This window comes from Tachyglossus aculeatus, chromosome 1, assembly GCF_015852505.1.
Source record: "Tachyglossus aculeatus isolate mTacAcu1 chromosome 1, mTacAcu1.pri, whole genome shotgun sequence".
In the NCBI taxonomy this organism is placed as follows: Eukaryota; Metazoa; Chordata; class Mammalia; order Monotremata; family Tachyglossidae; genus Tachyglossus; species Tachyglossus aculeatus.
Window position 1 is genome coordinate 115,288,952 of NC_052066.1, and position 24,571 is coordinate 115,313,522.

At 41.8% G+C, this 24,571-nt stretch overlaps 1 protein-coding gene across 2 annotated transcripts in view; it reads left to right on the forward strand.

The window, feature by feature from the left end:
• NBAS (NBAS subunit of NRZ tethering complex) overlaps positions 1 to 24,571 on the forward strand; it is a 352,219-nt gene that overhangs the window by 300,162 nt on the left and 27,486 nt on the right. The window lies entirely within an intron of this gene.

Below are 24,571 nucleotides of genomic sequence, written 5' to 3' on the forward strand. Positions count from 1 at the left end.
AAACAGGCATTAATATCAATAAATGGAATTATAGATATGTCCATATATACACAAGTGCTGTGGTGCTGGGAGGGGGAGTAGAGCAAAGGGAGTGAGTTGGTGAGGTGGAAGAAAGAGGGATCTGACGAAAAGGGAGCTTAGGGAAGGTCTCTTGGAGGGGGTGCACCTGCAGGAGGGTTTTGAAGGGGGGAAGTGTGATTTAGACTGTGTCTTTTAGACTGTGTCTAAAAGTGTCTTTTAGACTGTGAGCCCACTGTTGGGTAGGGACTGTCTCTATATGTTGCCAATTTGTACTTCCCAAGCGCTTAGTACAGTGCTCTGCACATAGTAAGCGCTCAATAAATACAATTGATGATGATGATGTTGATGATTGGCGGATGTGTGGAGGGAGGGCATTCCAGGCTAGGGGAAGGACGTGGGCCGGGGGTCAATGGCGGGACAGGTGAGAACGAGGCCCGGTGAGGAGGTTAGCGACAGAAGAGCCGAATGTGTGGGCTGGGCTGGAGAAGGAGAGAAGGGAGGTGAGGTAGGAGGGAGCCAGGTGACGGAGAGCTTTGAAACCAATAGTGAAGAGTTTTTGCTTGATACACGGGTTGATAGGCAGCCACTGGGGATTTTTGAGGAGGGGGTGACCCGCCCTGAACGTTTCTGTAGAAAGATAATCTGGGCAGCGGAGTGAAGTATGGACTGAAGTGGGGAGAGACAGGAGGTTGGGAGATCCAAAAGGAGGCTGATGCAGTAATCCAGTCGGTATAGGATGAGTGGTTGTACTAATATAATTCATTGAGCACTTACTGTGTTCATAGTACTGTACTAAGCACTTGGGGAAGTAGATAAAATTATTTGACATGATCCATGCCTTCAGGGAATTTCAAGTCAGCAGGGGAGGCAGGCACTAAAATCATTTTCTGGTAGAGAATAAAAATATATACAGAAGTGCTACCAAGGTTCTAAGTGCCTAGGTGGATGTTGGGTAGTATAAGATGGGCAGGTAAATGATCAGTCAGCAAGATCTCCTGGTAGACATGTGATTTTCAGAAGGGTTTTGAAGAGCGGGAGAGCAGTGGTCTGCAGTAAGTGAAAGGAGTGGGAGTTTCAGGGTGGATGGCGGGTGGAAAGCAGCAGATGGGCAGCAAGAGAGACAAACAAGAGTGCTTAGCTGTGAGAGGAAAGAAGCACGGGACCTGCGGTGTAGTAGTATAAGAAAAGATAGGAAAGCCAGTGGTCGGGTCAGTGTTTGATGCACAGAGGAATGCACAACCTTTAAGGGGTGGGGAGAAGTGTGTAAAATGATGTCCAAATCCTGTCCTCTCGCTGACTTTCCTGTCACTGTGGACGGCACTACCATCCGTCCTGTTTCACAGGCCCGCAACCTCGGTGTCATCCTTGACTCCGCTCTCTCATTCACCCCATATATCCAGTCCATCACCAAATCCTGCTGGTCTCACCTTCACAACATCGCCAAGATCCGCCCTTTCATCTCCATCCAAACTGCTGCCTTGCTGGTAGAATCTCTCATCATACCCCAGCTGGATTACTGCATCAGCCTCCTTTCTGATCCCCCATCCTCCTGTCTCTCCCTGCTTCAGTCTATACTTAATAACAATAATAATAATAATAATGATGGCATTTATTAAACGCTTACTATGTTCAAAGCACTGTTCTAAGCCCTGGGGAGGTTACAAGGTGATCAGGTTGTCCCACGGGGGGCTCGCAGTCTTAATCCCCATTTTACAGATGAGGTAACTGAGGCACAGAGAAGTTAAGTGACTTGCCCATAATCACATAGCTGACAATTGGTGGAGCCAGGATTTGAACCCCTGACCTCTGACTCCAAAGCCCGTGCTCTTTCCACCGAGCCACGCTGCTTGTCACTCTGCTGCCTGGATTATCTTTCTACAGAAACTCTCTGGGCATGTCACTCCCCTCCTCAAAAATCTCCAGTGGTTGCCTGTCAACCTTCGCATGAAGCAAAAACTCCTCAGTATTGGCTTCAAGGCTGTCCATCACCTCGCCCCCTCCTACCTCACCTCCCTTCTCTCCTTCTACAGCCCAGCCCGCACCCTCCGCTCCTCTGCCGCTAACCTCCTCACTGTGCCTTGTTCTCGCCTGTCCCGCCGTAGACCCCCGGCCCACGTCCTACCTGTGGCCTGGAATGCCCTCCCTCCACACATCTGCCAAACTAGCTCTCTTGCTCCCTTCAAAGCCCTATTGAGAGCTCATCTCCTCCAAGAGGCCTTCCCAGACTGAGCCCCCATTTTCCTCTGCTCTTCTTCCCCTCCCCATCACCCTCTGTTCCCTCCCTCTGCTCTACCCCCTTCCCCTCCCCACAGCACTTGTGTATATTTGTACATATTTATTATTCTATTTATTTTGTTAATGATGTGTATATATCTATAATTCTATTTATCCATTTTGATGCTATTGATGCCTGTCTACTGTTTTTTTTGTTGTTGTCGGTCTCCCCTTTCTAAACTGTGAGCCCATTGTTGGGTAGGGATTGTCTCTATTTGTTGCTGAATTGTACTTTCCAAGCTCTTAGTACAGAGCTCTGCACACAGTAAGTGCTCAGTAACTACGATTGAATGAATGAATGGGTGTTCTAGAAAAATTTATTGGGGCAACAGAATGAAGTATGGGCTAGAGAGAGGAGATATTGGTAGCAGGGAAGTCAACTAGTAATAAAACATTCCCAGTAGTCAAGCTGGAATATGGCATATTACTGGAACAATGTGGTATCATTTGGAATGGAGAGGAAGGTGCCGGTACTGGAAATGTTTCTGGAAAAGACCCAGCAGGATTTGGCAACAGCTGGAATGTGAGTGTTGAAAGAGAGGGCAGAATTTAGGATAATGCCAAGGGCAAGGGCTTAAGATTGAGGGAGGGAGACAATGTCAGCTGTGTTGGAGGAGAGGATTTGGTAGGGAAGTTGAAGAGTTCAGTTTTAGGCATGTCATGTTTGAGAGACATCCTGGAGGTAGGAAGAGCTGCAAGATTGCAGAGAAGGAGAGAAGTCAGGGCTAATGAGGTAAATTTTGAGTGTATCGCACAGAGGTGGTAGTTGAGGCTTTTATGAATAGCTGGCGATGAGAACTGAGCCTTGAGGAGTACTCGTAGAGTGTGGCGGGAGAAGAGTCAGTGAAGGAGACTAAATTGTTTTTGGTAGCAAGGGTAAAAGTGAAGTTATTTTTTGTCACTGTCCTTTAGATGTGCCCTCCCTCTCATTTGCTCATTCATTCATCCAATCTTATATATATTGAGCACTTTGTGCAGAGCACTGCATTAAGTGCTTGGGAAAGTACAACACAACAATTAAATGACCTCTTTCTTCCTATTTAAAAAAAATGTCTAGATTTTATGGCACATTCAAATTTAGAAGAAACTCAAGCTTCTATATTATTGAGGACTGTTTTGTGTGACCAAAACAACTTTGGCCCTTGCAAATGAATTAATCCAAACTGTGTTCTCCACAAGGAAGCATCTGCAATTCCTCTGATGCGGGGGACTTAAATTGCTCTATTTAGTTCTGGTGATTTCTTTTCATATTCTTTGAAAACATTCTGATTTTCTCCCCTGCTCCGTTATTTACAGTTGCTCTCCTTCCTTTCAGCCCCACCTTTCCTTATACCCAAGGGTCTTTGGATAATGACATGGTTGGATATGAGTTCTTATTGAGAAAAGATAAGTTTAACGATATTGCGGCATGCGAAAGCCACCGTCAGGGTGTCTAGTAATCCTCTTAGTCAGACTTTGCATACATCAAAGAGGCCCTTAATATTTAATTATGCTGTAGGTACTAGAAGTAGTAGTCCCACAAATCAATGTGTTGCTGGGAAACAGGCCAGCTTGTGCAAAATTAAACATGTGCTTTATGGAGGCAGCCGCCTTTTTTGTAGTCAGAGGTGCTGCAATTTCCAGTTCTGTAATGATTAGTTAACAGAATTAAGAATTCAGAAGTCCTCATTTCTCAACAGCTTGAGAGTATTTAATTCAAATTCTAGGAGAATCCCACAGCTGTGGGGAAAGATGGAGGTCGAGAGAAAGTATGTGTTGTTCTAATCCCTTGATATATTTTATCTGAGCTCTTCAGGTTCTGTAATTTTCTACTCAACTGGTGCTTGAAAAATATGAGTCAAAATAATGGTGTTTTCTTAAACACACACATACACACACACGCGCTCACCATCCCCTCTCCTCCCCCCCGCCCCCCATCCCTGACATTTTTTATTTAGGAGCAAAAGAGAATGTGTGGCTTAAAATCATCCTATTCTAAATTTGAGTTTATGCCCTGGAATTGTCATAATCGGCAAAACAATTAGTTTGCAAAGACTTCCAAACAACCCGACTTACATATGTATTCTGCCTGCTTAAGCATTGTCTTTGAACATATTAGCTATTCATTTCAGTGGCCAATTTGACACAATTTATAGTAATAATGATAAAGTGTGTGTTTCTTTAGCAAGCAAGAACTAGGAGAATAGCATTAGTAAGAATTCTGCTTGTAAACCAGTATGAAAAATAATATAAGTAGTTAACCTGTGAAATACAATAGAATGTTTCTTGATTCTGTGCTGGTGTAGTCTTTAAATTTTTGGATGTGATTCCTGTGATTTTCAGTAAAAGTTTCCTCCAACAAAATTTCAGGACTTGAAAGGTGGTAGAATTTATCTCATTCACTCTGCTTTGTAAATTCACTAACATCAAAAAAAAAATTATCTTGCCTTACGTTAAGGTGTTAAGGTGTTGATTTCAATTTCGACTTGACTTGAGCCCGCTGACTGCCAGACTGATTTTCAAGGACCAATTTTACTTGTATTAGACCCCCCCATCCCCAACCTCCATAGCATTTTCCTTGGAAATACAAATTGGAAGTGCTTGGTTATATTGCCACAAATGAGGCTCATAATCACCCATCCTATATTTAAACCTACTAAAAGAAGATACGGAATTCACACTTCCATCCAGGATCCAATTTCTAGGTCTGAATTGGCCCCAGCAACCCTAGCTGACCCAGATTCCAAAATGAGACAAGATCAAAGCTGAGATTGAGTTAGTACCACAAGATGGAAAAAGATCAGCACAGAAAATATTGAACTCAAGATTCGTAGGGTAATATTTAAGGTAACTGAGATCCAAGGCCAAAGCCAAGCTGAGCGTGAGCCACAGAGCTTTGCCTGGGAAAAAGGCTGAGAAATAGAGTTCAGTTTAAGATACCTCTGAAGCTAAACTTTTAGCTTCCTTTTAACTCCAGTGATAGTTTAGATAGAGAAAAATGCATGAAGTGCAAGAGGATCTCTTCGGGCAGGAGGTCTGGGGAGCAGGCCACCACCATACCACGGAGCCAACAGGAAGCTCCCAACTCTCTAGCTGATCAATTAATGTCGTATTTATTGAGAGCTTATTTTTGCAGAGCATTCTACTAAGCGCTGAGGAAAGTATAATCCAACAGAGTTGGTAGACATCGTCACTGCCCACAAGGAGCTTACAGTCTACAGGAGACAGACATTATAATAAATTACAAACGAACCCTGTCTTCCCCTAGGTAGGGAAGGGGTGGACCACCCAAGCTGTAGGCAGTGGGGGCAGCAGCTTCTTTCCATAATGTTCCAGCCAATACTTTTTGGGAGGTTGTCCTTCTGCCAGTTCTGTGATTCTTTTATTCATTCAATCCTATTTATTGAGCGCTTACTATGTGCAGAGCACTGTACTAAGTGCTTGGGAAGTACAAGTCAGCAACATATAGAGACGGTCCCTGCCCAACAACGGTGTGATCTAGCTCTTTGTTACCATTTTGTTTTTAAATTTAGCACTGGACTTGTTCTACCAGTGCAGTTCACCTCATTTTAGATTGTGAACCCTTAGAGAGGGCTGCTTCATTCATTCATTCATTCAATTGTATTTATTACTATTATTATTATTAATAATAATAATAATGTATTTGTTAAGTGCTTAGTTTGTGTCAGGCCCTGTACTAAATGCTGGGGTGGATGCAAGCAAATCAGGTTGGACACAGTCCCTGTCCTACGTGGTGCACACAGTCTCAATCCCCATTTTACAGATGAGGCAGCTGAGGCACTGAGAAGTGAAGTGACTTGCCCAAGGTCACACAGCAGGCAACTAGTGGAGTAGGGATTAGAGTCCATGACCTTCTAACTCTCAAGCCTGTGCTCTATCCACTACATCATGCTGCTTCTATTTATTGAGTGCTTACTCTATGCAGAGCACTGTACTAAGTGCTTGGTAAAGTATAGGACAGCAATAGAGACAATTCCTGTCTCCTGGAGTCTGTACTGTAACATGTTTAATAAATAACATGGGCCACTTAGCACGGTTCTTGTCAAATAGTAAGTGCTTAAAAATTTCCATTAAAAGAAAATACACAGGAATTCAGAACCTCATTGATGCTTTCAAATCCACTTAGTTTTAGTTCATGCTGTGAGCAACAGGAGCCAGGAATTGTGTTTTAGTTACCCAGCCCCGTCCCTTGTGTGTCTGTCTGAACACCTCTAGACCCATGTGTATTGCTGCATTTTTCATTTCTTTTTCAATTCGTTTCATTTCTTTCTCTTCCAGTGGATCTGTCATTGGCTCCCTGGCCGTGGTTCCATTCCAGATATACCTCTATGATCTTGCATATTTAGCTCAGGGTGGGACTCCTCTTTGTTACTCCTGGAGTACCACATGTCTTAAAACCTCCTCTCAATTTGGCTTTTTTTAAAATGGTATTTGTTAGCACTTACTATGTGCCAGGCATTGTACTAAGCGCTGGGATAGATACGAGCTAATCAGATTGGACACAGTCCATGTCCCACGTGCGGCTCACAGTCTTACTCCCCTTTTTACAGATGAGGGAATTCAGGCACAGAGAAGTTGTGACTTGTCCAAGGTCAAACAGCAGACAAGTGGCAGAGACAAGATTAGAACTCACGTCTTTCTGGCTCTCACACCTGTTATATTCAGCAGGCCAGGCTTCCAATAAATTAATTAACCATTGATCTTTATTGAGTGCTTACGGTGTGCATAACGCTGTGCTGAGTTGCTTGGTAGAGAGTACGCTACAGTTGGTAGACATGATCTACCTGTATACCTGTACCTGTATATATGTATATATGTTTGTACATATTTATTACTCTATTTATTTTACTTGTACATATCTATTCTATTTATTTTATTTTGTTAGTATGTTTGGTTTGTTCTCTGTCTCCCCCTTTTAGACTGTGAACCCACTGTTGGGTAGGGATGGTCTCTATATGTTGCCAACTTGTACTTCCCAAGCACTTAGTACGGTGCTCTGCACACAGTAAGCGCTCAATAAATATGATTGATTGATTGAGGATCTCTGTTTTCAAGGAACTTTTCCGCCTCCAAGCTCAAAATGAGAAGTTCTCCTTTTTGCTCACAGACCGTTAGCTCCCTGAGGGACAAAGATCATGTCTCATTCCCACCTCTGTATTCTGCTCCAGCACTTTACTCTTTTCCCTATTTCAATGTCTGTTTCCTCCTGTTGACTCTAAACTGCTTGAAGACAGGCATTGCATATACCAACTCTATTGTATTGAACTTTTATAAGCGCTCTGCATAAAGTTAATACTATTACTACTACTACTGCTACGGTCAGTAGAGATAAGAGTAGACATATGGCTTCAGTGGCCTCAACTTGTAAATTGACATCAGAACTTTCAAGTAGCAAACCACCTTCAGTCCTAAATGATGTTTACCCACTGTTCATCTCACCAACTAGGTCATCTAATCAGTTTAAGAATGCCTCCTGGTCAAGTGTACAGAAACCTACTTTAAGATCAAGAGTACCATCTATAGAACCATTATCTTAAAGGTCTTAGGACATTTAAACAAAACATTTTGGGGAAGGTGCCATTAAAATCATTTGCCTTAAATTATTTTTCTAAGTGTTAGAGAAGACAGACCTTTTTTCCACATCGTCTTAATTTTATTTCAATGAATTGTGAACATTTCCTGAGACTTAAACTTGAATTTAATGTAATGGAGATTATTTACCCTCTTGCCACAGGAGATGCTTTTCTCTCCAGGTTAAGGTCAAGTCCCATTTGTCTTCTGTGTCCAAATAATTAGCTTTAAGGTGCCTTTTGCTTGGAATTACATGCATCTATACTCATTGTGTGTTTTGGTCATCATGCCTTGATTCATGAAAAGGCTTTATTGGCTGAATGTAAACAAAATTAGAAAGTCTAATGCAAGAAAAAAAGATATAAAGAAAGGCTGCTATAACAAAAGCAAGTTTAAAGCCTCCGATAATCTGTGTGTGTGGGAATTTAGCATTTTATATTGTTAACTTCTAATTGGGAGAACACAAGTAAACACGCCTATGTATCATTTCAATGGCTTAAAATTGCGTATAGAAATGACCTCTAAAAGCCCTTCAGTAAAAAAAATTCCTTCAGTATCTTCGAGTATTTCAACAGAACTGGAAAGTGTTGTGCTTTCAAATTAGAAGATCTACCTATAAATTTTTTAACTGATCACATCATTTCTGTGAGACATTATCAGTTAACTTTGGTACATGAGGAGACATATGGCAGAGCCTTTTTGTAAAGATTCTAGCATATTTTTCCCATCGTTTATTCATTTATTGTTTTTGAGTAATTCATAAAGTGTGCTAAAAGGCCATTTTAAGATGTATAATGTGCATGCATTACAACCTTTCATTTAGTGGATGGTCTAATATCTTTATCATATTCCTTTTTTGTGGTAACCATCATAAATAAGGGTGAGCAACTGTTAAGAATGCCCAGATATCACAAAGATTGACATATTCATTTTTCTAAATTAAAAATGTTTAGGCTGTTGAAAATATTAGTTGAGATTTGGAAGGATCAGTCCCCATTTATATTAGAGGGTTGGGGCCTTTATCACCCTGTTTGTAAGAATAAGCAATAGAAAAATCAAAAGGTAGGTACCATTTCCACCAATTCTGCTGTCCTGTCCCAAGCACTTAGTACAGTGCTCTACTCAGACTAAACACGCAATAAATACCATTTGATTGATTAATGCCAGTGATAAGCAAAATCCAGTGACAAGCAAGAGAAAAGCAGGAAGTAAATAATAGGTGGGCATGTACTTATGGGATTCTTTCATGAAGGAAATGAAATCTAAGTGCTAAATGCTAATGATAGTTTAGTAGGTAGGTTTAGTATTAGGGTGCCTAAATTCTGTCCCTATTTAATCCTAAATACAGTAGTCTTCAATATATTCTCACACTCCTCTCCCTCATCATTCTCACATCACCACTTCTACCAGCCCTGGACCATGTGCATAATATGTTTCCTTGGCTCCTGTGTTTGGGCCGCAGTGCCCTGTTAGTGGAAATCGTGGTTCCAAGCCAATTTCAGCCATTTTATATCTGTCCTCACGTGCTGTAACTCTGCCCTTCTTTGCAGCAACATTACTTCTCTTTCCTCATCTAGTCCCATACCAAGTTGTCCACATCAATTATTTCAGACTTTTAACTCCCTCCTGAACCCCAAGAACCTTCATCTCTCTCCCCCTCCTGCCAGAGACCTTGACAACTATTTAGTTTGTAAAATTGAAACCATCATGTGTGAGCTCCCCACAGTCTCGATTTTACCGCCCCAACTCTCTCTCAGTACCACATCCACTTTTTCACCCTTCTCATCTCTCGAGATCACCTGCCTGTTTTAATAAATCTACCCCCTTCACTGGTACCTCCGACCCCACCGTCAATCAGTCATATTTATTGAGCACTTTTGTGCAGAGCACCTTACTGTGTTGTAGAAGCAACATGGCATAGTGGATAGACTACTGGCCTGGGATCCGAAGGATGTGGTTTCTAATCCCGGCTCCGCCACTTGTCTGCTATGTGATCTTGGGCAAGTCACTTCACTTCTCTGTGCCTCAGTTACCTCATCTGTAAAATGAAGATAGAGAATGTGAGCCCCACTTGGGACAGGGGCAGTGTCCAACTTGATTGAGAGGCAGTGTGGCTCAGTGGAAAGAGCATGGGCTTTGGAGTCAGAGGTCAGGGGTTCAAATCCCGGCTCCGCCACTTGTCAGCTGTGTGACTTTTGGCAAATCACTTAACTTCTCTGGGCCTCAGTTACCTTATCTGTAAAATGGAGATGAAGACTGTAAGCCCCCCCATGGGATAACCTGATCACCTTGTAACCTCGCCAGCGCTTATAACAGTGCTTTGCAAATAGTAAGTGCTTAATAAATGCCATTATTATTATTATTATTATTATTATTATTATTATTATTATTTGCTTGTATCCACCCCCGCACTTAAAATAGTACCTGGCGTATTGTAAGCGCTTAACAAGTACACTCTTTATTATTGTTACTGGAGAACTGGAGAATTCATTGTTATTATTGGAGAATACAATGTAACAGAGTTGGTTGACACATTCTCTGCCCACAACGAGCTTACTGTCTCATGTTCTAAAAACATCTGTGCCCATTCTTCTGCCTGTTACTTCGATCTTCAGTCAGTCACTGTCTAATAGCATATCCCCATCTGTGCTCAAACACACCCCCAACTCTCAGATGCTCAAAAGAAATCTACTCCGGGCCCCATTGCACTCTCCCAGTATTGCGCCACCTCCCTCCTCCAATTCCTGTCGTCTCCTGAGACCTTCTACCTCTTTTTACTCTCCAGCTTCCTTCCTGAACCTCATCAATCCAAATGAGTCTTTTCACTTGCTCCTTGAATGATTTCTTACTTTCCAAATAGGATGCAGTCGACGCTAACCTAATTCTCCTTGACCTCCTGACCATCTTTGACACTGTATGCCACATCCTTTCCCTGGAAACACTTCCCAATCTAAGTTTTACTGACCCTCTGATTCTTCCAAAGGTTTAGTACAGTGCTCTGCACACTATAAGTGCTCAGTAAATATAAATTAATTGATTTTTCTCATCTTTCCGGCTGATGCTTCTCAGCCTCTTTCTCTGACCCCTTCTTTGCCTCCCCCACTCTAATGTGGGTGTCGGCTCTTTTCTGGGCCCCCGTCTCTTCTCAGTTGACACTTCTTCCCTTGGGGAGCCCATCTGCTTCCATGGCATCCGGCCACCACCTTTATGCAGTTGAATTTTCCAATCTACCTTCCTGTGCCCAGCCTCTTTCCCTTTGGGTAATCACATGTTTTCTCCTACCTCCGGAACATCTTTGAATGGCTAGCACACCATCCTCTCAAGCATAGGGCCCCATTCCATATGTCGATAGGGGTTGATGACCCCCACAGATATTTAAGCTATTCTCTGAAGAGAACTGAGAGTTCCCATTCAAGGCTAAAAAGACTCAAAATGATAGATTTCTGGCCTATGCTCTCTGAGTCTTTATTCCTATTAAAATATCTGACCCCTTTTCACCTCCATGGTCAAGATGAAAAGTTGGCCCCTGTGACCCCACGTGCAAAATGTCCAAAATAGAATCCCCGATTTTCCCTCCCAAGTCCTTTTCTCATCCCAACACAATTAGCAACACTATCCCATCCCTGAGGACACCGATCTTGGCGTTATCCATACTTCTTCCTTCTATGTCAATTCTCATAATCATTCTGTCACCAAATTCTATCTTTTTTTCCTCCACGACTCCAGGATCCACCCTTTCCTTTCCATCCAAATGGCCACCATGCTTTCTCTTGTCATAATCCCTACTCAACCCACCAAATCAGCCTCTGCGCTGACCTCCCTGCTTCCAGTGGCCCATCTCCAGTTCATACTTCATTCTTCTGCCCAGCTCATTTTTCTAAATGTCATGCTGCACATGTATCCCCACTCCTCAAATTTCAGATAGTTACCCATTCCTGTCAGTATCAAGGAGAAACTCCTGACCACTGGCTTTAAAGCCCAACCTACTCTCTCCCTCCTCCTTTCCTCCTGTTTTCTTCCACCACACCTCAGCTCACACTGTTCATTCCCCTGAAATATACCTACTTACTATTGTCACGAGTTCCCCCGCTCCCGGTTCATATCAACCAAGACCTCCCTGGACCCGGGTAGCCTCGGTGACACGTAGTAGAGTCAAACCACACCTCTGATCACCAAGGTAGCTGTGGAAAGTTTTTTACTTAGTTTTACCAATGTGCAAGGGAGTGATGCATACACACACTTACTCACTCACTCCAACAAGAGTCCACCAATACTAGTCTGTGGTCAAAGGAGCCCGTTTTGCCAATGCTTCTTCTTTCTGCTTCCGAGTGCCGCTGCCTTCTGCTGCTTCTCTGAGTGCTGCTCTCTTACTGCATCTGCTTCAGTGCTGCCTTCTGTGTGCCTCTGCACTGCTTTTTTTGCATGTCCCCTTTGTGTGCCCTGCTTCTGCTGCTCTCCTGCCTTCCTATGTGCTTCAATGCTGCTTTGAGTGCCTTTTGTCTGCCTTTGGCATCACAGCTGTGGCTGTATGTGGCAGTCACTAATTGGTCCAGGCCCATTACTGGGTAGAACAAGGAGAGAAAGCCCCGCCTCCCTCCATGCTCCACCGCCAAAGGCCAGCAGTCACCTGCCCTAAGTAGAGCCCATCAGTGTCTTCACCAGTCTCTTCCTTCTTGTTGTTCGTGGGATCATAAACAGTCACTGATAAGGCAGCTTGTTTTGGGGTCACCACAACTATATCTTGCCCCTGCCTGTTCTGCCATTTGATCTCTTTCCCCTGCCCATCCTCCTGCTGTCTGGAATTCACTTCCCCTTTATATCCAACAGATTCATTCATTCATTCATTCAATCATATTTATTGAGCGCTTACTGTGTGCACAGCACTGAACTGAGCGCTTGGGAAGTACAAGTTGGATCATGGCTTTGGCCACTTCTAGAGCTTTTTTTGAATCACACCTCCTGCAGACCTAATTCATACAATTTCTCCCAAGCTATATGTTCATCAACCCAAAGCATATTTTGAATGCCTAATGTGGTCAGAACACTCCCTCAACCCAAAGCATATTTTGAATGCCTAATGTGGTCAGAACACTCCCCTTAAGGAGTTTATAATTTAACAGGGAAGACATGCACTACCATTGAAGAACCGTAGAAAAGTGAGTCTACGTCTACCTTCAGGTTTTCTCTTCAGTCAAAAGCGTGAGGCTATTTCAGTAAATATTTAGTTTCACCATTTTCTGATTAGACAAAAAATATTGTTTTACCCATAAAGAAGGAATCGGTAACGGTATCTGTATGCAAAGGCACTTCTGTACTGGATGGGATGGAAAGAAAATTGATGAAAGCATGATGTCCAAACAGGATTCACAACAAGAAAAACCTCAAAGGATGCCTTGAACAGTTGGGGCACAGCTGGAGGAAACTGATTAGCCTGACAAACAACCTTGGGTAAAGTGATGACTGTCCTAAACAGAGGCTTCAGGAAGATTGAGATGCCTCTACTAAATATGTCACTTGCATCTCTTTAGAGACAATAAAATGAATTGAATGAATTTAGTTTAGGAAAAGAAATTTTGCTTCAATATTGGATTTGGTATAGAACACACCTTAAATAGAACGCTCTGGGGGCGACACTATTGCTTTTTTGTTCCTTTTGGTAATAATTGTCTTTTCAAATCAAATTATCTTGCCTCTCTGATAAACAAAAATGCATTAGCGCTGTTCTCTCCAACAGCTGTTTGTGTATCTCATGTCTGCTAACTCTTTTATGTACTGGCATTCTAATTGTACTCTAATGCACACTTCTTTGCCAGCTTAAACTTCCAGAGGAAGAAACTCCAGGAAACCAAAGCAACAGCCCTATATTTATATAAATGAACAAAATCTGCTCTTCTCTTTTTAAAGTTGAATAGAAATAATTTTCTCTTGCTGTTTCAACCGATGCCTAAAAACATAAATAATCTGGCTTTTTTTAAAAAGGATCATCCAAAAATAATAGAGTAAACCTCAATCAGAGATTCCGATATGTTCTCTCTCAATCACAATGAAAACAAAATGCCATTCCTAAGGCTTATTAAGAGTGGAAAAACTAGCAGAGATCCTCTAGTCACTCACTTTTCTTTTTCCCATCTGTAAAATGGGGATCAAATACCTGTTCTTCCTCCTCATCCTTAGATGGTGAGGTTCTCATGAGACAGGAACTGTGTCTGACCTGATTATTTGGCATCTACACCAGCGTTCAGTACAGTGTTGGGCACATAACTGCTTAACAAAAATTATTATTGTTATTATAATAATAATTATTATTACAGCAGCACATCTGTTTTGGACATCTAGTCACATGATATCATGTTTGAGGTTTATATTAAATTCTTCACTAAACACCTGAGCCTTAAGTGCAAAATACAGATGAATTAGGTAAATGTGGTTCAGATTGCCAGAAACAATTAAGCTACTTCATTTTATCTTGCATCACATTTATTTTTCACAAATGCTAAACATCATTATCTGAGTATAATTTACATGTTCCTTATAGAAGTTCAAAAAGGATAAAGTAGTTACATCATGCCTAATATCTATAAAACTGTTCTGGATCAACTCACCAAAGGGAATACGAAGATGAATTTAAATTTATGTCAGTGACTGAAAAGGAGATGAAATTCAGCAGTGTTAGGGTAATCCTATTCATTTTCAGCAACTACAATTGGTTGCAAGGTCAAAACGGCCCTCCTGTATGAGTAAGTGATGAAGTGTACTTTGTCGAATCCAGTGATTTTAGGCTGACAAACGGATTGTAGCTACTTGAAAAATGCAATTTTGATGATGACTAAAGTCACCTAATTCAATGAGCTGAAACATGATTATGCAGAGCCCAAACAGGAAGAGTTATTCATTGGTAAGATGTGTATTAAATTTTGCCTGATGAAATCCGAGAGTAAATCAGCAGAGTAGAATTGATGTATTCACTAAAACTGCAAGAACTCTGGCAGTGAGTGGAAGTTGGGTGATCATTTGGTGGCCTTACAATAAAATAAGTTTTCCTACTTTTTATGGAAAGGAGGTGCTTAGAAGGAAGATGGAATACGAAATAAATTCACCAGGGAATTAAGGGAATCCAAAGCTCAAATATTTAGTTAAATCAGTTTGTGCTGTACTATCTTTAACAATAGAACATAGAAAACAATATGTCTTCTGTGATCAGTCAGTAAATCAATGGTACTTATTGAACATTTACTGGGTGCAGAGCACTGTACTAAGTGCTTGGGAGAATATCATACAACAGAGTTAGTTAATACATTGTCTGCCCACAATAAACTTACATTGTAGTTTCAAGAACCCAGTTATCCACACAGCAGTGATTTGGACCTGGGAGGATTGAGTCAAAGACTTTCAGTGGTGCACGTAGCCTGTTTAAGTGGAAGACTTTACCTGTAAATCTTAAGTGAATTTTGACGCCAGCTTCCAGATCTTTAAGATGTCATAAGATCACCAAGATTTGCTGAATTAATTTTGTATCAGTACCCTAGACAACAAAAGATTTCATTTAAGGCTATACTAGATTGCAAGGTTCTTTCAAAGCCAACCATTTTCATATGCCTGACCCTTGTCAGAAGTCATAAAACAGATCAATTTCCTAATCGTTGGTAATAACTAACCCTTGTTTCACTCTAGAGCTAGCTGTATCTAGTCTTCAATATGTAAAATGAAAATCACTGCTGTTTTCAAATACATTAACAGGCTTTTAATCACTGCTGTTTTCAAATACATTAACAGGCTTTTAACCACAAGAATTGTTCCCTTCCCAGCTGTAGTTATGGCATTTTTCTAATCTTTCAGGAGCAACTCTGCCCTTCAACTTGTTTTTAAATTGACCAAATCGTTTTTGAATTTTTTTAAGACTCCTAGGTTGAATTGAATATTCTCTCCCCCAGAATTTTTGTACCCAAGTGGCATTCTTTTCCACTCTTGGCAAATGTCTGTTAGAATTAAGATTTATAGCTGGGTGTTTTCAGAAGTCTCTTTCACGTTTCACAGTTCAGAATTAATTTTTTCAGGAATTAATTTTCAGTAATTTTCAGTAATTAATTACACTATGATAAATTTTACCTTTTTTTAAGAACCTTTAGTTCTGAAATAAGCCATCTGGTTTTGGTGACTAAACTGGAGTTTTTCCCCTTTTCCCCTTGAGACTTGTTCTTTGTCATGACGGTATAATAATAATAATAATAATAATAATGGCATTTATTAAGCTCTTACTATGTGCAAAGCGCCATTCTAAGCCCTGGGGAGGTTACAAAGTGATTAGTTTGTCCCAAGGGGGGCTCACAGTCTTAATCCCCATTTTACAGATGAGGTAACTGAGGCACAGAGAAGTTAAATGGCTTGCCCAAAGTCACACAGTTGACAATTGGCGGAGCTGCGATTTGAACCCATGACCTCTGACTTAAAAGCCCGTGCTCTTTCCATTGAGTCACACTGCTTCTCCCAGTATCCTGGTCTCCCATTGAAAAATATCTTTAAAACACAAATTTCTAAGTAAGCCCTGATCCCGTGATTAATGCCTTGATTTTGTATAGCTCTGTTATTATTCCAGATCACTTAATGCATTACTTAATCGTTGAGTGCTCACTCTTTGCAAGGCACTGTATTGAGTGATTGGGAGAAGCAGGTATTACTTTCCACTAGGTAAAGATCAGGGGGACATAAAGGTGACCCTGAGGTCACATAACATTCCCCCTTTTAGACTGTGAGCCCACTGTTGGGTAGGGACTGTCTCTATATGTTGCCAACTTGTACTTCCCAAGCGCTTAGTACAGTGCTCTGCACACAGTAAGCGCTCAATAAATACTATTGATGATGATGATGATAACAGGCCAGGGCAGAGCTGGGTGAGAGCCTCCTTACTTCTAACACCATTCTCATTCCACTAGACCTACTGCCTTAAGTTATGCACACTTTTGGAGCTTCCCAATTAACACAACCTGACTTCAAGATGTGTTTGCCCAGTAAAGGTGGTGGAATAGTTGTCTTAACCAGAAGCAGCCATGCCTAGAGGATATATCACAGTGGAAAGAGCATGGGCTTTGAAGCCAGAGGTCATGGTTTCAAATCCCGGCTCCTCCAGTTGTCAGCTGTGTGACTCTGGGCAAGTCACTTAACTTCTCTGTGCCCCCGTTACCTCATCTGTCAAATGGGGATGAAGACTGTGTGCCCCCCGTGGGACAACCAGATCGACTTGTAACCTCCCAGCGCTTAGAACAGTGCTTTGCACATAGTAAACACTTAATAAATGCTATTATTATTATTATTATTATCATTATTATCACAGGCCTAGGAGTCAGAAGGACCTGGGTTCTTATCCTATCTCTGCCACACATCTTCTGTGTGACCTCGGACAAGTCATTTAACTTTCCTGTGCCTCAGTTGTCTTATGCTCTCAAGTCATCGCCAACCCACAGCAACTCCATAACCACTTCTCTGCCAGAACGCCCCACCTCCACCTGCAATTGTTCTGGTAGCATATCCATAGAGTTCTCTTGGTAAAATTGCAGAAGTGGTTTTCCATTGCCTCTTTCTGCACAGTAAACTTGAATTTTTTCCCTTAACTGTCTCCTATGCTGCTGCTGCCCAGCACAGGTGAGTTTTGATTTGTAGCAGATTGCTTTCCACTCGCTAGCCACTGCCCAAGCTAGGAATGGAATGGATAAGCATCTACTTGACTCTCCATCCCATGGTTGAGACTGGTTGAGTACTGGAAAGTCTTCAGGTGCGACTCTGAGAGGGGGTGCTTCAATTATCACGTGCATAAAATGGGAATTAAGACTGAGCCCCACGTGGGACATTGATTGTGTTCAACCTGACTTGTTTATATCTACCCCAGCACTTAGTGCAGTGCCTGGCACATGGTCAGTGCTTAACAAATACCATTAAAAAACAAACAAAACACAACAGTGCCTTCAGGTACTTATAGGGAGTATCACCCCTTTCATTATTTCTGAAGACCAGTCTGCGTGCCTCAATTGTCTCCCAATAGTGAAATCATTTTTCATTGTCCATGGCTCTGATTTACGACACTATTTTCACAAATAAAGCATGCAAGGGATTCTCCCTCTGCACTGACACATTGATGCAATCTCACTGTTGGCAGTGTCGTCTTCAAACTGAGGAATAACTCGACTACAGCTTCAAATGCTGGTAGACTAACTGCATTCCTGAACTTGGTGATTTTTGCTGCTGTTCCACCAGTTGATGCTGAGTATATGTAAGTGATACTGATGGAGCAGCTCAAAAATTAAGATGCGGTGTCTGTGGTGGGTTCGGATTTAATGACCGTATATAAAAGAAGTAGCATGGCTTAGTCGAAAGAGCATGTGCCTGGGACTCAGAGGACCTGGGGCCTAATACAGGCTCTTAAATTGCTTGGTGTGGGATCTTGGGCAAGTCACTTAATTGCCTGAGGCCCCTCAACTGTAGGATGGGGATTAAATCCTCTTCCCTCTAATTTAGACTATAGGCTCCATGTGGGACAGGGACTGTGTTCAATGTGATTCTTATATCTATCCCAGTGCTTTTAATACTAACAATAATAATAATAGTAATAATAATGATACTTGTTAAGCACTTACTATGTGCCAAGCACTGTTCTAAGCACTGGAGTAGATACAGGTTAATCAGGCTCACACTTTTAATCCCCATTTTATAAATGAGGTAACTGATGCTCAGTTATTTAAATAAATATTTATGTATTTATGTATATTAATACCTGTCTCCCGCTCTAGACTGTGAGCTTGTTGTGGTCAGGGAGTGTGCCTTTTTATTGTTGTATTGTACTCTCCCAATTGCTTAGCTTTGTGCACAGAAAGCGCTCAATAAATATGGTTGAATGAATGAATGAATTGCCTTGCCCAAGGTCACACAGCAGACATATGTACATATTTATTACTCTATTTATTTATTTATTTATTTTACTGGTACATATCTATTCTGTTTATTTTATTTTGTTCATATGTTTGGTTTTGTTCTCTGTCTCCCCCTTTTAGACTGTGAGCCCATTGTTGGGTAAGGACTGTCTCTATATGTTGCCAATTTGTACTTCCCAAGCGCTTAGTACAGTGCTCTGCACATAGTAAGCGCTCAATAAATACGATTGATGATGATATGGCAGAGCTGGGATTAGAACCCAGATCCTTCTGATTCCCAGGCCTGTGCTCTATCCACTAAGCCGTGCTGCTTCCCTATGCTTGACACATAGTAAGCGTATAAGCCAATTGCTGCCACAATCTAACAGTCTTTTATGGGGTATACTGGCCTCCTTGATAATAACCGTGGTATCTCTTAAGTGCCTATTACTTTCCATTCACTGTACTAAGTACTGGAGTAGGTACAAGGTTTTTGGGTTGATTTGGTTTTCTTACCTCTTGTAAGATGTACAAGACCTGATGAATTTTATAGCCCCATTTATATGCACTAGCCCTGAGAGATGTTATCCCCAGAGGGCCGATGCTGCAGAGTCACACTGGGAAGGTGCTCAGAAGCAGCAAGAAGCAGGCTTAGTCTACAGCGGTGATGGTAGTAGTGGTGGTGGTGATAGGGTGCACTGCAGACCTCCAGCGAGGGAGTGCTCAGAAGCGGCGATTTCAGTTTTAGTGTCAACATATTGAGGCGGGACTCCACATTGGTGGCGTTCCTGTGGCTGATCTCTTTCAGGGGCAGTGTAAAACCAAGAGAGTCTCACCGACCATTCAATCTGCACATCAGGCAGAAACTCCTCACCCTGGGCTTCAAGGCTGTCCATCCCCTCGCCCCCTCCTACCTCACCTCCCTTCTCTCCTTCTCCAGCCCAGCCCGCACCCTCCGCTCCTCCACCGCTAATCTCCTCACTGTACCTCGTTGTCGCCTGTCCCGCCATCGACCCCCGGCCCACGTCATCCCCCTGGCCTGGAATGCCCTCCCTCTGCCCATCCGCCAAGCCAGCTCTCTTCCTCCCTTCAAGGCCCTGCTGAGAGCTCACCTCCTCCAGGAGGCCTTCCCAGACTGAGCCCCTTCCTTCCTCTCCCCCTCGCCCCCCTCTCCATCCCCCCCATCTTACCTCCTTCCCTTCCCCATGCACCTGTATATATGTATATAGGTTTGTACATATTTATTACTCTATTTATTTATTTTACTTGTACATATCTATTCTATTTATTTTATTTTGTTAGTACGTTTGGTTTTGTTCTCTGTCTCCCCCTCTTAGACTGTGAGCCCACTGTTGGGTAGGGACTGTCTCTATATGTTGCCAACTTGTACTTCCCAAGAGCTTAGTACAGTGTTCTACACACAGTAAGCGCTCAATAAATACGATTGATTGATTGATTGATTCTTTCTTGTATATGCCCTTCTTCAGGTCCATTCTTCTGGTCTTGGTCCTCTCCTCCACCTCTGCCCTTCCGCAATCAATTGGTTGGGTGTGCTGGTTCCACTCCTCTTAGTGGGGGTTCCCCCCCTCCCATTCTACTGGTCTCAACCGGTTTCAGCTAGGGTTTGAAGTGGATTTTTACTTCCCATGTCCCCTGTGGCGTCTTCTCTTCTGGTGCCTTCTCTTCTTCTAGTGGTTAATATTGGGCAAGCCTAACTTTTCATCTTACACCTGGCCTTCTGCCTTACATTCTTATCTGTCTTCCTGACATTTTGCCTTACATTCTTAAGCAAAGCTGACTTTCACAAGTTCTGTTAATGCATAAACCTATGTGCCCTCTCTTTTGTCAATGCATGCCCGTACATAGTACCCTTGACTGCCAGAAATGGATGTAACAAACCTACCTCAATTCTGACATGGGAAATCTCAGGATCTCGTTGATCTTAGGGCAGCTACATGTCCTATATAGTTGCCAGAGCCCAAAAGTACTGGTTTCAAATGCTTTCCTAGGGTCTACCAAAAACAATCACTTGTTCGCTTTTGCCACACCCAAAATAAATCCATTCAACTATTTGTAGCAAGAATGGTTTTATGTTTGCAGTGTAATAATAATGAATACCATTAATAATTGTGGTATTTGTTAAGTGCTTACTATGAGCCATGCACTTTATTAAGCAGTTGAGTAGGTAGAATCAAATCCGGTTGGACACAGTACCTGTCTCACAAGGGGCTCACAGTCTTAATACCCATTTTGCAGATGAGGTAACTGAGGCACAGAGAAGTGAAGTGACTTGCCTAAGGTCACAGTGCAGACAAGTCGTGGAACTGGGATTAGAACCAGGTCTTTCTGAATCCCAGGCCCATGCTCTTTTCCAAGTTTATCAGCAGAGGGGCAAATGATCTGATGTTTGTGACAAAGCACTTTTTTAAGGCATAGAATAAGGTCATCAAGTTGATCTCCTGTGGTTTGGGGTAGAGTTGGAAGACTAGAGATTAGCAGGTATCTAATTGTACATCCAATCCCTGAAAACCATTGTTCCAAAGAAGACAGAAGGAATCTCCTGTCAGCAAAGTCGGACAAGCCTCAGTCTTAAGCTTTCAAGGTTGGACAGTGTGCAGAGATTATAGTGCTTGTGCTTTGCATGACACCACTTGGACTCACTCATCTGTGCCGGTAATTTTCTAGCTGGGCCCAGAGTACATCCAGTAGGTGAACAGGGCAATCTGCATTTATTAGTATTAATAATAATACTTGTTAATACTTGTTAATATTATTATTAAATAATAATATTTGTTAAGCACTTACTATGTGCCGGGCACTGTATTAAGCGCTGGGGTGGATATGAGCAAATCGAGCTGGAGCCAGTCCCTGTCCTATGTTAGTCTCATGTCTCAATCCCCATTTTACAGATGAGGTATCTGAGGCACATAGAAATAAAGTGACTCATATATGTTATATTGTACTCTCCCAAGTGCTTATTTCAGTGCTTGGCAGACAGAAATCGCTCAGTAAAAATGATCGAATGAACAACTTGCCTAAGATCACCCAGTAGACAAGTGACAGAGCCGGGATTAGAACCCATGACCGTCTGATTCCCAGGCCCATGCTCTATCCACTTCAGCGTGCTGCTTCTTACATGTATGTTAACCAACAACTTTAATCAATGAATCATATTTTTTTAGGACTTACTGTGTGCAGAGTACTATTCTAAGCACTTGGGAGAGTACAATATTACAGAGTTGATAGACACATCCCTTGCCCACAAAGAGCTTACAGCCTAAAGGAGGAGACATTCATTCATTCATGCATTCATTCAATCATATTTATTGAGCACTTACTCTGTGCAGAGCACTGTACTAAGCGCTTGGGAAGTACAAGTCGACAACATATGGAAACGGTCCCTGCCCAACAACGGGCTCACAGTCTAGAAGGGGGAGACAGACAACAAAACAAAACATGTAGACAGGTGTCAATTAAAATATGTAAGTAAGTTATGGATATATACATAAGTGCTATGGGGTTGGGGGTGAGGTGAATATCAAATGCTTAAAGGGTACAAATCCAAGTACGTAGGCTACAAGAAGGGAGAGGGAGTCGGGGAAAAGAGGGCTTCATTGGGGAAGGCCTCTTGATGTGATATTAGGAGGGCTTTGAAGGTGGGAACATTGGTTGTCTACACTATAAGCTCGTTATGGGCAGGGAATGTTTTGTTTATTGTTATATGTACTCTCCCAAGCTCTAAAGACAGTGCTCTGCAAAGAGTATTTATTTATTTATTTTACTTGTACATATTTATTCTATTCATTTTATTTTGTTAATATGTTTTGTTTTGCTTTCTGTCTCCCCCTTCTGGACTGTGAGCCCGCTGTTGGGTAGGGACCGTCTCTACATGTTGCCAACTTGTACTTCCCAATCAATCAATCAATCAATTGTATTTATTGAGCGCTTACTGTGTGCAGAGCACTGTACTAAGTGCTTGGGAAGTACAAATTGGCAACGTATAGAGACAGTCCCTACCCAACAGTGGGCTCAGAGTCTAGAAGGGGGAGACAGAGAACAAAACCAAACATATTAACAAAATAAAATAAATGGAATAGATATCTACAAGTAAAATAAATAGAGTAATAAATATGTACAAACATATATACATATATACAGGTATATACATATATACCCATAAGGGATAAGGCCTGAGGCTCTCAATCAGTCAATGGAACTTATCGAGCACTTACTGTGGGCAGAGCATTCATTCATTCATTCAGTCATATTTATTGAGTGCTTACTGTGTGCAGAGCACTGTACTAAGTGTTTGGGAAGTACAAGTTGGCAACATACGGAGACGGTCCGTACCCAACGGCGGGCTCACAGTCTAGAAGAGCACTGGACTAATTGCTTCCCAAGCGCTTAGTGCAGTGCTCTGCACACAGTAAGCGCTCAAGAAATACGATTGAATGAATGAATGAAAGAGTAAGCGCTCAATAAATACAGTTGACTGACTGACTGATGGGTGTGGCTTATTTGGAGTGGAAAGGAGGATGTGGGAACACCAGGCTGACACCTTTTTCTTCAAGCTGTCCTTTATCAGGACAGACTGTGAGCCCACTGTTGGGTAGGGACTGTCTCTGTATGTTGCCAATTTGTACTTCCCAAGCGCTTAGTACGGTGCTCTGCACATAATAAGCGCTCAATAAATACGATTGATGATGATGATGATCTAGCTTCACCGACTGTTGGGATGTCGATTCTGTGTCTGGCCAATTCACTCGCAGCGATTGCTTGCATACCACCCTCAAGGCACCTAACCAATCTCGTCTGATCCCAGAAGCTAAACAGGGCCGGGCCTGTTGAGTATTTGGATGGGAGACCACCCGGGAATACTGGGAACTGTAGGTTTTCCTCTAGACTGTAAACTCATTATGGTCAGGGAGCGCGTCAGCTAATTCTCTTGTATTGTACTCTCCCAAGTGCTTAGAACAGCGCTCTGCACATAGTAAGTGCTCAATAAATGCCATTGATTGATTGATGGCTAGAAGTTGAACTGAGTCCACACTCCCATTTAGTCAGTTCTCAAGCAACAAGTAGTTGTTATTGTCACGATGATTTAGCAGCTGTTCGTTTTTGAGTCACATTATAGCTTCATAACTCCCTACAGTCTCATCTGCCCCGTAATTTCAAAGCATACACCAACTTTACTGAAATCAAAATGATCTCATTCCAAGCAAATTTTTGAGCACAAAGATTGTTTTACTGTGACATTTTCACATAACCTCATAGGCCAAAGCCAAAAAGAGTTTAAAATCGAATGTTTTTTAACACCGTTATTTACCTTTTATTACTAAATGCAGTCAATAATTTCCCGGCATTCTATGAAAATGTTTCCTTTCAAATTTTATAGCACCTGGGAATCTAAGAACAGAGAAATTCTGAACTTCTAAAGATGTTTAAGAATTTAAAAATGCATTATGAGTCCAGTCCGTTTTTAGAAGTACTTGGAGTTCAACAAAGCTGTCAACATTTCATCCAGTGAATCTGCACCTGAGCTGAAGTTCTGACCTATTTTAATATTATTTCAGTATTAAAGAAAAATATATTAGTCTTTGTTTTTGAATCCTGAGCTGAAGTTCTGACCTATTTTAATATTATTTCAGTATTAAAGAAAAATATATTAGTCTTTGTTTTTGAATCATCAAGGAAACAAACTTAATATTTAACATGTGGGATATAAAAGCTGCTCCACAACAGGAAATAAGAGTGAACTGGAAAAATATCTGGGGCAATACTAAATGGGCAGTTTTTTCAACAATAAA